The sequence below is a fragment of the Lissotriton helveticus genome, chromosome 2_1 (assembly GCF_964261635.1).
Source record: "Lissotriton helveticus chromosome 2_1, aLisHel1.1, whole genome shotgun sequence".
In the NCBI taxonomy this organism is placed as follows: Eukaryota; Metazoa; Chordata; class Amphibia; order Caudata; family Salamandridae; genus Lissotriton; species Lissotriton helveticus.
In genome coordinates, this window is record NC_136059.1 from 798,255,280 (window position 1) to 798,272,347 (window position 17,068).

Consider the following 17,068-nt stretch of genomic DNA (forward strand, 5'->3'; position numbering starts at 1 on the left):
TGCGCTGTATCCAGGGCAGTCACAAACTTGTGCTGACCTGGGGGCAGTGCACTCAAGTGAAATACAGAGCAGCTTTGAAGCAGCCGCTTTGTGTTTCACTGTGAAGGCAGCTACCCGCCTGCACTTTTAAAGGGGATTAGAGATCCCCTCGCAGGCGCGTTCAGTTATTGACTGCACCCACCTGCAGGAGGATGTCTGAGGGGGTCCTTAGGACCCCCTTTACCTCCTCCAGAGGGCTGCTATTTGGCTGTGCACCCTTGTCTGTAATACGCCACAGGTGCAGAGACAAAGGGATTCCCTCAATTGATTGGACCATGCCGCCATGCAAATGAGGTAAAGCTCTCCTGAGAAAGCACTGGTGCTATGTGTGAACCAGCACTTTCAGTGTCACAGAAGGGGCTGCACCTGCCTCTGTGGCCCCTTCTTTAATACCAGAGTGCTCCTGGCACAACAAAAGTGGGTCCAAATGCCTGCTGCGCCCCCGGGGCACTCTGGGCAATATGGCTCCAGTTACTTTTTTTGTGCAGTTTTCTATAGCGTCAACACCACTCAAAGGTATTGGAGCACTTTACATTAGCACCAGTTACTTTACACAAGGACACAATCATCTTTGAGGGCTGACACTCAAACACGGTTTTACCAGCTCTGTAGTCAGCAGCTCTGGCCCTTACAACACATCCTCTCCCGAAAGGATGCAATATCATCTCCCTAGCCTTGACCTCAGATCCACATTTGTGATTATATATAATTGACTTTATCTCCTTGTTTCTAAACACAAGAATTGGCCAAGCCAGCAGATGTTGCCTGTTCGAAATCTAGTGTTATTAGGTCTCAGCTAGACAGCACATGCGCTGTCTAGCCAAGACATTTTCTGTGGGCTTACCGGCTGCCAATCTCTTACCATTGGTACACTTCAGTGTCGCTCTCTTTCTTTGATGCCATTCCTCATGGCATGCGGGCATCATGCCCTCTTCTTGTGTTTGGCCTTCCCATAGTGCATGTACCAAGTACGTGTCTCCTTAGACTGCTTCCAGTTTGCGCAGTTTTTTTTTTGTTTGCTTTCAAGCACTTCATAGGAGTACTTGTGTTTACAGGCTGTCTGCTTCATACACATACCAAAATACAGTAGAGGGTCCCTGAGGCGACTAATACTTGGAGAGGGAGGCAGGGAGAAGAGCAAACAAATGAACACAACCTCTCACAAGTAATCCTTTAAATATAGGTAATATATCCTACTTCACTTCAAATAAACATATTGTCCCAAAACAGAAAATATTATCAACATTTTTTTTCTTTTTTATTATTCAAGTGATTTTTTTATATATATATGCATAAAAAACATTTACAATTAATCTAAATCCTGGTACCAATTCTGTATGTACATTCTATACATATATATTTATCTATATACAATGCCCCCAAGCTAAACCAACACACATAAAGACCCAATCAAAAACAAACACACAGTTCATCCAAACACACTCTCTTCCCAATTTCACAACCTAAATCAAAGTGACAACAGAAACAAATCAATACAATAAGTCGACTACACAATCATACAGAAACCTTATTTACAACACAGCACAACAAAAGCGAAGCGCCGACGGCCGTTTCGGAAAAGGAATCTTGTCCTAACTTCCTTCGTCAGGGTGCAAGAATTTTGTGTTTTTTGATATTAAACAGTCTTTTTCTTGGACAAAAATACAGAGGTTTCACTCCAAATATTTAATAGCATGGGGTCTAGGTCTGAAATCAGTAAGAATCACTGATCAAGTTATCCTAGGTACTCGGGGCTGGATGGAACAAATAGAACAATAGGTCCCACTTTAAACATCAGGTGGGAACATCGCGCTCAGCCTAAATCGAGGGGTCAGACCTGAATTCTGGTCTCTTCTGCAGAGATAATTCTGCGTGCGTCGCCACAACTGGATTCCTGTTATGAATCTCGGTCTTCAAAAATATCCGACTGATAAAGCAATGGAATAGGGTATAGGCCAGGCGACGTCTTTATTTCAAGTGGGAAGGCACTGAGTTAGCGTTCTGCAGCGACTTCTGCGTCTCGTCTTCTAGATGCACAGCGAGCCAGTGTGTTGGTTTTGCTTGGGGGCTCTGTATATAGATAAATATATATGTATAGAATGTACATACAGAATTGGACCAGGATTTAGATTAATTGTAAATGTTTTTTGTGCATATATATATAAAAAAAAATCACTTGAATAATAAAAAAGAAAAAATGTTTTGATAATATTTTCTGTTTTGGGACAATATGTTTATTTGGAGTGAAGTAGGATATATTACCTATATTTAAAGGTTTACTTGTGAGAGGTTTTGTTCATTTGTTTGCTTCATACACATACACATATACCACTAAAATAGATGGGCCTATACATAAACAAATGCATTTCTCAATAAGCCGGTAAAACAAGAATGGCACTTGTGTTTGTTTGTACGATCCGATGGTATTGGATCGATCGCTCTGTCCTCTGCCTTGCCATAGCGCGAACACGAGCAGATGTTATAGGAGCACTTTAAGTGCTCACCAGTCTCCTTCCAAAATTAATCATTAATTGTTGTTGCTGATCCTGCTTCAATTAGGGTATTTTGTTTTACCCCTTCATTGTTGCTTCCTCCCGGCCTCTCCTGTCATTTCTTGTCCATCTTGCTGTCTGTTCTTGCTTCCCCGCTTTTTTTTTAATAGTTCTTTTTATTAAACATAGTGAATCGATAGCTCATTCTACAATCAAGAGGAATAAGTACAGTATGGTATGGACAATCAACTTTTTCCGACAGGTACAACTCAGCAAATTGTCTCTGTTTACATTCATGGGGAGGGAGGGTGATCAGGGAGATCACAGAGTGGGGGGATACAAATATTCCCTCTCTAGTCATTCCAAGCGTTCCACACTTGGGACCACTTTTTGGGGCAGCCTCGGGCATTGTAGACTGTCTTTTCCCTAAACATACACCAATCTAGGTCTTTCTTCCATGCTGCTATGGTGGTTGGGTGCGTAGCTCCCCATAACTGCGCAATATTTATCTTTTCTAACATTAACCCTAGGGTGACCCATAGCTTGCTCTTACTGTTGAGATCTGTTGACTCCCTTATGTTCATTGGGCATCTCTTTGCTTCGGGCGAACGGTGAGGCATAATGTTTCGCTAATTATGTCATGGATTTTCCTCCAGTAAGTCTGTATGTGGTCGCATTCCCATAATGTGTGCAAGAAAGTGCCCTCTTTGCCGCAGTGCTGTCTGCATTCTCCTACCTCCGACCTCCCTATACGGACCAGACATAGTCCTGTGATGTATATACGTGTAGGATTTTGAGTTGAACTAATCTCAGGCATGCCGAGATTGCCACCTCCCTGGGGGAAGCGACTGATATCTGCCATTCCTCGTCGTCTATTTCTCAAAGTGTCACCTTCGCATTTCTCCCTCGTCTGCTGGAGGGAGTTCGACGTGTTTCTTATATGTCAGTGAAATTGATTTTTCCGGCAGATAGCCGTCTAGCAGTCTGTCTTCGAGTGGTGAGTGCTCTGGGGGGAGGACCCATTTGGCAGGTGTGTTTGCAGTGTGTGCTAAACCTGTAAGTATCTAAAGTATTTTGAATTGGCTAGATCGTGTTCCTGCTGCAGGGAGACAAATGTTTTCACGTCGCTTTTCACCCACAAGCCCCCTATCTTTGAGATCCCGATCATATCCCACTTGTCGAACCCCTTCGAGGTCCAAAGATTCCCCAGTTTTGCGGTGTCCCAGAGAGGGGTGGCGAGTGTCAGAGTTCGCTCCCACTCCAAGCTTCTACTTGCTGCGTGCCAAACTTGGACTGAGTGGCCAGTCGGCCCTGTTATGTGTGTTTATGGGGTTATGAGTACAGCACCCTAGTGTAAATCCCTCCTGGTTAAAGCCACCTGCCCATGGCATAGCCCGGGTCATCCATGTGTCTATAAGTACCGTGGTTTATTGCTGCCAGATGTGAAGCCCAATTGTACCGGTTGAGGTCGGGAAGGCCAATGCCTCCGTCGTACCAGCTGTGCGTTAGCTTGGCCAATGCTATTCTCAGTTTCCCACTCCATAGCAAAGAAGACTGGGTCTAGGGAATTCTGCAGTGCATAGAGGAAGCGGGGCAGGAACATCATCTTAAAGAGTGCCGCTCTGCCCAACAGGGAGAGAGGGAGTGTCTTCCAACTTGTAAAATCTTGCTTCAACCTTGGTAGTGGTGGAAGCAGGTTCCGTTCGAATCTGATTGTCTGGTTCGAGGTGCTAAAGATGCCCAGGTATTGAAACCCGACTGCGGTGACTTGTATGGGGCAATTCTGAGGTGGGATTGGCCGGGTCCACTGAGGACGTACAGGAGAGACTTACTCCAGTTGATGGAATATCCAGGCTTGCTTGAGCCTGCACTACCTCCCTCATTGCTGCTGCTTTTATTTTTTATTTTTTAGTATTATCCAATAGTATTGGAAGCTCGTTCTGTCCTCCGTCTTTCCATAGTCTCCCTTGTACACATACAAACATACCACTAAAAAACATGCATGTGTACATACATGAATGCATTTCTTAAAAAGTTGTTAAAACATGAACAGGCTTGTTTCTTTTTTTTGCGTGATCCAATAGTATTGGATTGCCTGCTCTATCCTCAGTCTTGCCATAGCGTGAACATGCCCGCAAATGTTATTGGAGTGCTTTATGTGCTCAAAAGTTACATTCCATAATAACACATTCATTTTTGTCACTGATCCTGCTTCAATTAAGATAATGTTGTCTCCTTCATTCTTGCTTCCTCCCGTCCTCTCCTTTCGTAACTTGCCCATCTCCCCAACCTCTCCTACATGACCCGTCCCCTATTTGCCTCCCTCATTGCTGCTGCTTTTATTTAATTTTTTGCATGATCCAATGGTATTGGAGCACTTGTTTCATCCTCCATCTTGCCATTGTGCTAACACCAGTCAATGGAATTGGAGCGCTTTAAGTGTTCACCAGTTATATTACATAATGACACAGTCATTGCTGTATGTAGGGGGAAGCGTAAGTGATTTGCCCAGAAACACAAACTGTTCAGCCGACCCCAAGATTCGAACCTGGTTCCCCTGTTGTCATCTCTGGCTGTTACGCCATATTCTTGCTTCACTTCAAAGCTCCTCAACTGCTTCGCTCTATCACTTCCATATTTGTCCAGCAAGACCTCAGCATCACAGAACAAGTATTGTCTAGCAGCAGGGCTTTAAGTGGGCCGGGTCTGTCCGGGTCTGAGCACCGGCAGTTTTTTTGGGGGGCCCTCGAAACGGGTCTCTATCGGGCTCTATTTTCGCAGCTGGCAAAGGTGGTCCTTTCTTCATTTTTTTTGTTTGTTTGTTTTTTAGTCCCGTTTCGAGGGTCCCTAAATAAAACTGCCGGTGCTCAGAGCTGGCCCTGGCGATTGCTTGCTGCGATGTTTTCTACTGCAGTGAGAGCTCAGTTTCCTCACTGAGTAGTGGAGGTCACGGCATGACGTCCACGGCACGACGGCATGACGTCATGCCAGGTGAGCTTTGTTGGAGGAAGGGAAATCCTTTAAGAGAGCCATTTTCTCTCCGGATTTCCCTTCTCTCTTTCCAGCGCAGGAGCAATGTGGTCGTGGAGCCAGCAAAGGATGATGAAAAATGAAGCGGCAGAGGACCCCAGGCAGCCTACCCCAGTACGACCTACACGACCTTCACTTAATGAATTGGACGCCGTGTTTTGAATTGAAGAGGTCGGGGAAATTAGTTTTAGCATTTTTCACCTGTGGAGCCCCATCCTTGATCGGTAAGTGCATTGGGTTATCCCCACAGATTGATTACGATCGTCCATCATTGTTATCTTGCTTAGAGGGCACAGATTATGGCCCTGCTTTGTGGGGTACTCCCCTTATCCGTTTGTCTACCATTTTAGTAATGTTCTTTTTCTGTTGAGCTTTTCTTGACGACATAATCAAATAGGCAAATAAGAAAAAAAACAATCAATATTGAGGCACACTTCAAGGTGTTCCTTTGCTGCCCATGCTACGAAAATGACCTAGATGTCAACCCTCTGCAAACTCGCCTTCAACTTGAAAGATTCTGGGGCTACAGCCTCACATCTTTTATGGTTTTTACTACGCTCCGACAAGTGGTTCCACTTTTATGCCATCCACATCATTGCTTCCAGTAACTGATCAGCCTTAAAACACTCTTGTTCCACAAGCCCCTTAAAGGCCTGTTATTTTGAACATTCCAGAGGCTAGCAAACATACTCACGCCGACGAGTGAGAACACTTGTGTTAATTGTATAAGAAAATGTCCTCATAGGAGGTGTGAGGCCAGGACTTTAAGTGGGGCGGGTCCCTCTGAGTCAGACATGAAACGGGTCCCTATCGGGCCCTAGATTAATTTCTTTAACTGTTCTGGCAAATAACACTGATGGAGTTTTGAACAATTTGTGTGAAAAAAATGTTAAAGTAATCCCTGTCACCGATTTACTTCCTGTTCATATTTTACACGGTGTGCGTAATCTTGCAGTCCCTAAGACTGTCAGCTATTTTCAGGACGTTGTTTTTCCGTTTTTTCTTTGGGTAGCTTATAATTCTTGTAAAGAACACATTTTGAACAGTCACTTCCAAGAGTTTATAATGAGCACTGATTGAGAGCCCTAAAGTGGATGCTGAAGGCCTGTTTGTCTCAGTTTCTGACAGTGCCTGTCAGTGTGTCAGAAAGAAGTTCAGAATACATGGTCATCCAATCCTTGGCCTCTCTGATAGTGCATAGAGCAGTGATCACATATTACAGTTGCAACTGTGCGTGAAGGAGGTACACAGATGTCAAAGTATTGACAAGGTGAAAGTAAATGAAAATTTGTGTTTACACTGGCAGTCGGATTGCCCTGAAGTTTTTCGAATTTGATGTCCTCCCTGAGCCATGTCAAGTGGCGAGCTCTAGTGCACATTATCTTTCCAAGATCGTGCTTGTACTTGTACAAATGCAGTTAATAATGCCTGTGGTTTGTCTACATTGGAACACGTGACTTTTGGGATTTCACGAATTTTCCTGCAGTAAAAGGGGGTTTTAGCATTGTACAAACTTCAGCAAAACTCAGAACTTAGATCAAGGTTTATATTGAGCCAGAGATCCCCTCTATATTTCCCAAAGATTCCTTAATGCTTACATTTAATTTAGCACCTTCCCGCGCGGCCATTCCTGGCAACCCAGATGGTAATTAGGACGTTTTTGCGTTCCAGTCTGCCATTGGCATAGTTAGTTGGCCTGACTGTCGAACTAACATGCTTGTTGGATAGCATGTTTGGTATGTTTATGGCTTATACTTAATAAATATACCTTTTTGCCTATTTTATTATCCTTTGCTGGATGCGACTTCATGATTTTCTTAAGCACACAATGCTAGTTATCTTGATTTAGACCACGCCCCTTTTCGGATAGGCCACACCCCTTTAAGAGATTTATCACGCCCCTTTTAGAGCACCCCCAGTTTTTTTTCCCACTTAAAGCCCTGTCTAGCAGCACATCTGCTGTTCAGTGTGGCTGAAAGACACTGAAATAAGTGCTATGATGCAGCCAGTGCAGGCCACGTCATAGCGCTTTTTTGTGTTAGGAAGGTCAGGACAATAAAATGAACATGGCGGCAGAGAGACTCAGCATCAGCTCAGTATCCTGTGATTCTGGGCTTTCAGTGACATTCAGCCATGGTGAACGGTCTTTGTGACTGCTTGTTATTAAAACAAGTCAGTATCCTCTAACAATATATTCAGGTTATGTAAATTATTTAATAGGCAGTGCCACTTCAAATTTTACTCTCTGAAAATGTTTATTAACGACTGACAAATTTCACCCTATCTATTTTTTGTCTTTGGGATGTGATTGCTATTTGCTGAGAATAGCTCAAGGAGGAGGAAGAAAGTGGTAAAACACATCCATGCCATCGTGAGTAGAAACAAGCATTAGCAAAGCCAATAGGTTTTTCCCAAGTGAGATCCATTAGCTTCATATATATGTTTTTTTACATGTTGCACACGTGCTGCTGTGCAACATGGCTTAAATTAAAAAGAAAAAAGGGTGGTGTCAATGCTGGCTCGCACTGCTTTGTAACATATAAAATAAACATTGACAAAGCCAATAGCTCTTGCATTGGCTAAACCTATTGGCATTGCCAATCCTTGTTTAGAGTGGCAGCCTCACTGCCACTCACTTGCCGATCCTTTTATTTGTAGTGTACTGCATCCCACATGAGCACTGCATATAAACTGACCAGCCATCTTGGAATTATGTTGTATTTAGTTCATCATTGCTTCACAATTCCAAGATGGCAACACATTGCTTCCAACCGTGTCGGCCATGTTGGAACTTTAAAATCACTATACAATTTGTGAAAAACCATTGCTAGGCAGCCACTTGCTGCTGTGTTTATTGTGAGTTGTTATTGTAGTCATATCCTTAGGTAGCACATTTTCTTCTCTTTCACTTTTCTTGTTTTCATTGATCTAGCATATGCTTGTTGAATTTGTGAGTTTTATTGTGAATAAATGATTAAGTGCCAAAACTCACCAGTAACTGAAAAGGCACTATCCGTTACATCCAAACCCATTGACATTACTAATGCTTGTTTATGTGTTTGCTTGGTACTTACAACGAAACAACAACAATGTTCATCCTGCAGTGAAAATTATGGAGCAATATCTTGACCAGGGATGCACAGGGAATCATTTTCTGACGCTAAACTATTGCTCATTTCGACATACATCTCTCGACCTTGTGTCTTTCTCAACAGAGATTATTAATTGTAATTCTTTATTTAGGACATATCATTCATAATGATGTGCAAAGCAAGGGCTTTTATTCTTTGGAAACTGAATTTATCGATGGCGGAGCCTTGATAAAGCAGCACATCCTCTCTATGAGTTAATCACTTCCTTTTAACTCCATTTGCACTGTTATGCTTAGCACAATGCAAGTCCAGGCCATGTTGATGTTGTAGAGTTCATCGGACGGTCAAACCATCTCTCAAGTCGAGACACCCCGGTTTAAATGCAATAGATATAAAATGCCATTTAGATTTGTGGATCTTCATACAAAAACATATTTTAGAGTGATTTAATTTACTGTGATTGTATAAAAAAAGGTCCTTAAGCTCTATTTCCCAAATTATTGTAAGAGATTCACTTAGGAGTGTGAGTTATGCCCATTTGCGTGTGTTCGTTTGCTTTGTGTGTGTCCGTTTATATTTACTTGCACCTGTTTATATTTGTTTGCATAGATAAATGTCTAAATACACATGTCAACAAAATGTGTGTTATATAAATATCTCTATATATGCATGATATGTGTTTATGCATTGACAGGCATATATCTACAAATATATGTTTCTATAAATACATATTTTCATGGGTATGTAGGTACATATATATGCATATGTGTATGTTTGTGTGCGTGCGAGCGTGCTTGTGATTATTTTCTTTCCAGATTTCATTGTGTATTGCATCCAAGACTACATCTGTCCATTAGTGAGGTAATCTCCGGCACTGCACTTGTAGATTTACGTTTGTACATTAATGTCACTCCTCTCTAATTTGTTGAACTATACTTTAGAATGTTGTGACAATAGAAATGTATTTTCAGTTGCGTGATTGTTTTCATGCATTTACTGGAAGCGCTCATTAGCAGTAATTCATAAAGCACTGTGCTTAATGAAATTCCGTTTTTTTCCTTCCTGAACATTGATCTAGGGTAAGAGGAATATTCTACATCATAAAATATAGTCTGTTGTTTTATTTCAATGTATCATGACAGTTTTACAGTATCTTATGCTGAAACCACCCCTCTTCCGGAACAAGAAAACTTACAACAGAGCTTTCTCTAGGGCCCCACCTAGAATCTGGAACTCGCTGCCGCCAATCATCAGAAGAATAACATATCTGCCAAGATTCAAGAAATGAAGCTAAGAGTTTTCTAATGGGCAAATTCATGCCACAACCTCCTTCAGGTTGTATTAAAGGGGGGATGGCCCTGTTTCCGCAACTAAAAAGGGCCTATTAATAGAAACAAGACGTTCTAGTCGTCACATTTAAATTATACTTTGTTTATGAAACAAACCATGAAGCAATCATATGGTCTAGAGTATTTTTTACTCAATTGTTCATATTATTTTCATTGAACATAGTTAATCACGTCTGTATTCAGAACAAGGGAGACATAAACATTCAAATAGTGAACATGAACTTGTACAATTAACAAACAACATTACGATGCACATAAGAATACATTAACATCAAGACCAGTCATGGTTTCAGCAAACAAAAAAAGCGCAACCTCAGCAGTAATTTGTTAATCACAATCAATTCTGAGTTACAAGGTTGCTACCAGAGGGAACACATTTTTAGCATATCCAGGGACATCCTTATTTACACAACTGGTAATTCCCTAGGACAGAGTTTGAATCCGCTACAGGTACCCCCATGGTAACAGGTGCCAATGCGTTTCAAATGCCAATACAATTTATGGGATTCTCATCAGGGCTGTGACTGGATACAATCTTTGTTAGGTATTCAGAAGGAGCCTATGTTAAAATTTCTGTGCACGTGGCTAAGCTTATCTTCGTATTTTTTTCCATGTACGTGGCCGTTGTGGTTGTAATAAACATATGCCGAGATAAAGTGTTGAGGTTTTTGGGTATTTGCTGTAGGTAAAACCTCCCTAAGAGCACTTACGGAATCAGCAGCATAGCGACACTTCTTTGCTCTTTATATGATCACCACCTGTTTTAAGCCTCACTAGACTTTGTAGATGTAACTTACGCGATTCTGGTATCATGGACAATGTGTAGAATACAGCATAATTTGTACCTCTCAGTAACTTTATTGGGCAGAGGCTGATGTGCGCTCCTCCCTTGCTCCCCTCTGTATTTTCTCCCTCAAGTGTGTTCATGATCGTTTGCTCCTAATCTTTGAATTTAGCTTGTTATCTTTGTAAAGCGCTCTGAATCCCTAACGGGTCATGTTCGTGCTGTATAAAATACAAAATTACTAAATAAATGAAAATAGATAGATAGATAGTGGAGAAGTGTGGCTCACTGGTTAGAGGAGGCAGAACCTGAAGCAGAGGTCAGACCTGGGACCAGGGTTCAATTCCCGACGCGGCAGGGTCTTGAGCCCAAATATCCACGGACTTGATAATTCTCGTTTCGGTGCCTACTCGAATCACGGGTTCACACTCTGCAGCTCTGGGCATTAGCTTGCTTAATCTCCACTACGGCCCCCCCCTGCGGCAGGATGCCTGGCTTTCACCTTGGGGATGCCCAGTATGGGTATCTCACAGGGAAAAGCCAGGACGGGTTCCCAAGGCAAGCGCCGAGATGCCTACGGGTAATCGAGCGCTATATAAGAATGCATAATAATAGATAGATAGATAGGTAGATAGATAGATAAAAGCAGTAGGATAATCAGAAATGTACCAGATGTCCACAAATAAGACCAAAAGGTAACCTATTAGTGCATTTTTCAACGTATGTACGTCACAGAGCACATAAGCTACTCAAAGTCACCAAGAGTCTACATTTAAAGGCACCATTTTGGCAGAGTAATGCAATCTTGATAGGTGAATGCTATAAACTGGTCACAATGGTTAGATAAAGGTATACTGACTTTAGATGACTGGCTATATGAGGGCAATGTAAAGTCTTTCCAAAACACTGAGATGGGATTTGCTTTCCATCACTCTTTATACTGGACATACACACAGTTGCCCCTCGGCATCAAAGGGTTATTTTAAATTAAAACTACTGCACTCCAACGCTTACTTATTTTCACTATTTTCAGGCAAGCAATAATTTAGAGGTCCCGTGTCAGGGCTATACTCAACTCCAATTTTCTTCCACCTGAATTACATTTGTCAGTGGTGGAAAAACAACTGGTAACTCAATTCTCAGAAGATGACAGGGGTTCTCTTCTAGAGAACCATGAAAAAGGTCTGAGAGAAGCCTGTCTAAAATGTTGTTGTATCAAAATTCTTCCACAATGACATTGGTCTCAGATCAAAATGCAAAAGGTGAGATTATGCCCACAATCTAGATGTTGGCAATTTAATACCTCATGATGTAATATAATCCATATTGTTAGGGAATACATTGCCTTATCAAACTACTCAAGAAACTATGGGGAGAAATTAATCTGGAGATAGCATAATAATGTTGAACTGCTTACACTCCTATTAGATCTGTCAGCCTTTCGCCTACTTTCCTCTTGTTTGCTAAAATTAGTTTTTGTTGGCTTCAGGAATCTGTGCATTATAAGATTGCTAACCAGTGATAACGTGCTTGTACTCAGTCCTTAAAATATGGTAAAATGTTACTACTACTGAATGGCCCATTTCAGTCAGTCAGAATAACTTTATTCGGCTTACTCAAAAGCCATACAAAGCAGAGAGAAAAAAAAGAAAGATACAATACATTTCATATAAGACTATCCTAGTTACATAAGAGAAAAAAAAAACATTACATAAATAACAATTTGATCTACGCCAAAAACATATCATTTGTACATAAAGATAAAAAGGTAAAACAGACTTTTCTATAAACTAGTCGTAACAGGCGACTTTCGCCCTTGAAGCAGCTACCAGAAAACTGGCAATGCAAAAAGTAACATACGGGTTGGGTAATAGTTGCAAGTAAAGCATGGCTGGTCTCACTTGAGTAAAGCCGGCCTTTTTAAGTATAGGCAACAAATATTTTTTTCGTGGTTCTAAAAACAACCCGCAAAACATAGTAAAATGCATTGTGTCCTGCACTGAGAACTGATCACAACTACAGGGGGAGCCAATTCTGGTTTCTGCCAGTTTTTAAAAGAACCCAAATAAAAATGTAGCAAATTAAGTCTAAATTTAATTAAAAGAAACCTATGAAAGGGAATTGTGACAAAGCCAAGGTATGGGGCAAGTGATGGTGAATTGACCAATAAGCAGTGGGCCCTCACTGCCGGTTTTATCAGTTCGCATTCTTCACGACATGCTTCCTTCCTTTCGAGAAATGACTTTTTAACCAAATCAATATCTTGAAGCCTAATATTCTCGGGGGAGGAAAAAAGATCTGGCCGCCCAATGTCCGAAAAAGCCTTACTCAAATAAGCCACCAAGGAATCTTCTTAGATCTATCCAAGGACAGCACGTCTGACATAATCTTATGATTCAGTGGGAGATCTTCATTCATCCACATTTTCAACCAGAGAATCAGAGGGGCCATGCTCAGCTTATCGGAAAGAAATTGTAGGCCCACTTCTTTATGAATTGAATACGTCGGGGTCGACTGGGGGACAGAGAGTAAGGATCTAATAAATCTATTTTCCGCTTTTTGGATTGGTTCCACATTTACATAGCCCCACAGTGCGGAACCATATAAGGCAATGGCTACGGGTTTACTGTTATAAATTTTCAATATAGCATCCATGGGCCTAGCCCCCAGCCTACCAGCAAATCCCAGGAGCGCAGAAGATGATCTGATAACAGCCAACCTCTTAGCTCTTACCTGCGGCCCCCAGGACCCTTTCTGGTCAAACAAAACACCTAAGTAGGGAAATGTAGATACCCTTGAGACAATGTCCCCCCTACACGTAAATGTTTTGCTTTTCTTCTTGCGACACTCTAAGCCCACCACCATTGTGTGTGACTTGGTTACGTTTATTTTAAGATCTAATTTCTCCATAAACGAACCAAAGGCATTCAAAAGGCACTGGAGGCCAACACCCGTGCGGGCAATCAGCACGGCGTCATCCGCGTATAGGAGCGCCGGGATCTTAATTGCCCCCACACGCGGGACATCGGCTTCCTGCCCACACAGGTGTGCACCCAGGCCATTAATATAGATGGTGAAGAGTAAAGGGGCTAAGATACAACCCTGCCGCACCCCCCTCAGTGACCTAAATGAAGTGGTACACCTACCCTCATTTGTCATGCGTACATTAGCGGAGAGTTCTTGATGCAGGGTAGCTATGAAAGAGACCAAGGTCTCGTCAATACCCATCTCCAGCAAAATGGCCCACAGCTTCGACCTGTTAACGAGGTCAAAAGCCGAGGAAAGGTCCATAAATGCAAGATATACGGACCCCTCCTTGGCTACAGTATATTTGGAAATGAGCAGATGTAAGTTGACGCACTGTTCAATAGTGCCCTTTCTTTCCCTAAAACCATATTGGATTTCGGCCAACCCGCCACACTGCTCTACATTTTCCTTCAACCTTGTTAAAAGAACTCTGCCCAAAATCTTCACTGAGGAATCGAGAAGGGATATGGGTCTATAACAGACTGGGTCATCCCGCGAGCCCTTTTTAAAAATTGGAACAATAGTAGAATTATCCCAGGAGGCAGGTGCCAATCCACCATTAACAGCATTAAACACGTTTGCCAAGACTTCCGCCCAGAGTTTTGGTGAGAACTGAAAGAAGTCAGCAGGCACGCCATCAGGGCCCGGTGCTTTATGCTTTTTAGTGGCCAAAATAGCTTTTTCCACCTCATTTCGATCAAAAAAGATGGGGGAGATGGCTGAAGTTTTCAGCGGGACATCATACATCGCGTCAACAGTGTCCCCATAGACATTTTTAAAATGTAACAGCCATTTATCCTCGGAGACAACACAATCCATAGAATCATTGCTGTCATCCGAAAAAAAGGGCTGCTTGATGATCTCCCAACATTTTTTGCTGTCTTTCAGGACTGCAACCGAAATTAGATTGTCCCAGGCCTCTTGCATAATAGTGTCTTTCCGTTTTTTGACAGCTAACTTATAGATCTTCCTTAGTCTGCTAATCTCGCTTTTAACCCTTGGAGTGTTTTTAAGGGCTACCAGCAATGATCTATGCGCTTTAGAGCAAGCTGAATCAAACCAGCGCTTAGCCCCTGGGGTTCCTTTTTTTGTCTTGGCTATGAGATCCTGTGAAACCTGCCCACATATGCCTTCAAATGCATCAACAATTTCTTGGTCCTGGGCACATGGGTTTTTACAAATCTCCACATTATCCCTAATTTTAGCATAATTTTCAGCATAAAATTCATCCGGTACCACCTTAGCCCATTTCAGGCGTCTACCTTGATCAGCAGTCTTCAAGTGGAGGCCAGAGCTAAATGCAAAAGGTGAAGAACCCATATGACCTCCCCACGCTACTTCTAGTTCAACTGGGTTATGGTCACTGAAATGTGATTGAACTGTGCGATAAGAAATTACCCCGGTTTAAGATTCCCACAGATATAAAAATGTAATCTATAGTTGTGCCTTGGGAAATACCAGTAAAGGTTGGCAGTCTAGTGCCCCCATCTGGTTCGTGAAGATCAAAATTAGCAAGTAGATCTTCCAATTCCTCACCCTCTAACGTGTGTTCAAAATGGGGTCCCTCTGTTCCATCATCCCTTTCCATAGTGTTTTTCATACAAAACAGGTTACAAGGATGTATATTAAAATCACCTAATACAATGTATTCAGTATCTAACTTAGTATTCTGGCTGGCTAAATTTAAAATATTATCTAATCCAGTGATATTTTGACCTCTATGGTCGCAATTCGCTGAATTGTAGAAGTTTACAAAAATAGTTCTGCTAATATGATTAGTAGTCGCTCTTTCGACCATCAAGATGTTTGGAGAATTGGTACTAATCTCCCTGAACGTACCCTTTAAATCTAGAGAGAACAAGAACAACAGGCCTCCCTTAGCCCTCACCATGCGACTGGGGACAGCAGGTTTGGTAAAGCTAATGAAACCATCCCACCAAAGGTTTACAGAGGTATCCCAGGTTTCCTGGAGCGCGATGATGTGGTGACCTAGAACAAAATTTGTCCACAACTTATCCTGTCGCTTACCATTTAACCCTGCTATGTTCCAACTTATCAGTTTGCACGGGGCTCCAGCTGGCATAGGCTCCAAATACCCTGCCAAAATCCCTGCATTATTGCACATTGGTTGAGTTGAGTCATCTAAACTAGCTTCCGATGGTCTCTGCAGCTCAACTTCTGCGATGTGCCGAATCACACAATGCTCAGACAAATATGACATAGGAGGGTGAACATGTCTAGGTGTAATTTGTTCTCCCTGCCCTATCAGGGGGATGAACTCGTTAGAATCCGAACTATTAATGAGTAAGTTATTCCGTTCTTGTTGCTGGTCAGAATCATTTTTCCCCAAGATCATGCCCTCTATCTGTCAGTCACAATCATTTAAATTGGACAGAACACCGTACCTGTTCCCTGTACCAAACCCCCAATCAAATGGGGTGGCTGTCTGGCCCCAACCATTCACTACTGTATTTCACGCGGGTTGTGGGGTATTGGGGCGCATCAAAAATTGTTCATTACCCGGCCTGGCCATAAGCCCATGTCCATATCCTCCATTATCAAATCCTGGGGTACTTACTCCCCACCTATTTATGTTGTGCCAATTTGGACCCGGGGTTCTAGCCCTTTGCCCAATCGGGAAATTATATTGCCCTGTCCCTAGGCTAGTCATTAAATGTGGGCGATCATTGTTAAATCTAGGTCTATTTTCCCCACCCCAATGGGTGACTCTTGTCTGTCTTCTAGTCCTAGGCAGACTAGGGGAGGTCACAATATGATTTTTATGATAAAAAAATTTCAAGGTCAGCGGAATTATAGAACCGCTTCTACGCTGAGGTGGGAAAATATTAATAAGAATGTTGGGAAGTGTCTCTGCACTAACAAAATTTAAGACTACACAATCCCCTTTAAATTTCTTTTGATTATTCCCAATCCAAGGTACCCTCCTTGTCGTGACAATTTCCCTTGCTAACTGATCAACTCCCTGGGGTGCCATATACATATTGGTGGAAAGCCAGTGTAAAGCTTTATCTTTTAGACCTTGGGCAGTTTCCTTTTGCTCAGGAAGTAATACAGGGACATTCGCTAATACTAAGACTAAGGGTGAGGCTGCCATGATAAAGTGTACTGAATCCTCCCCTAAATTCAGTGGTGCTAAAACAGCAGGAGCTAAAGTTGGTGGCTCACTTATGATAACCTGGCCTGGGTCAGATAATAAGGGTGACTGCCCTACCAAAGTGGGCTGTTCTTGGCCCT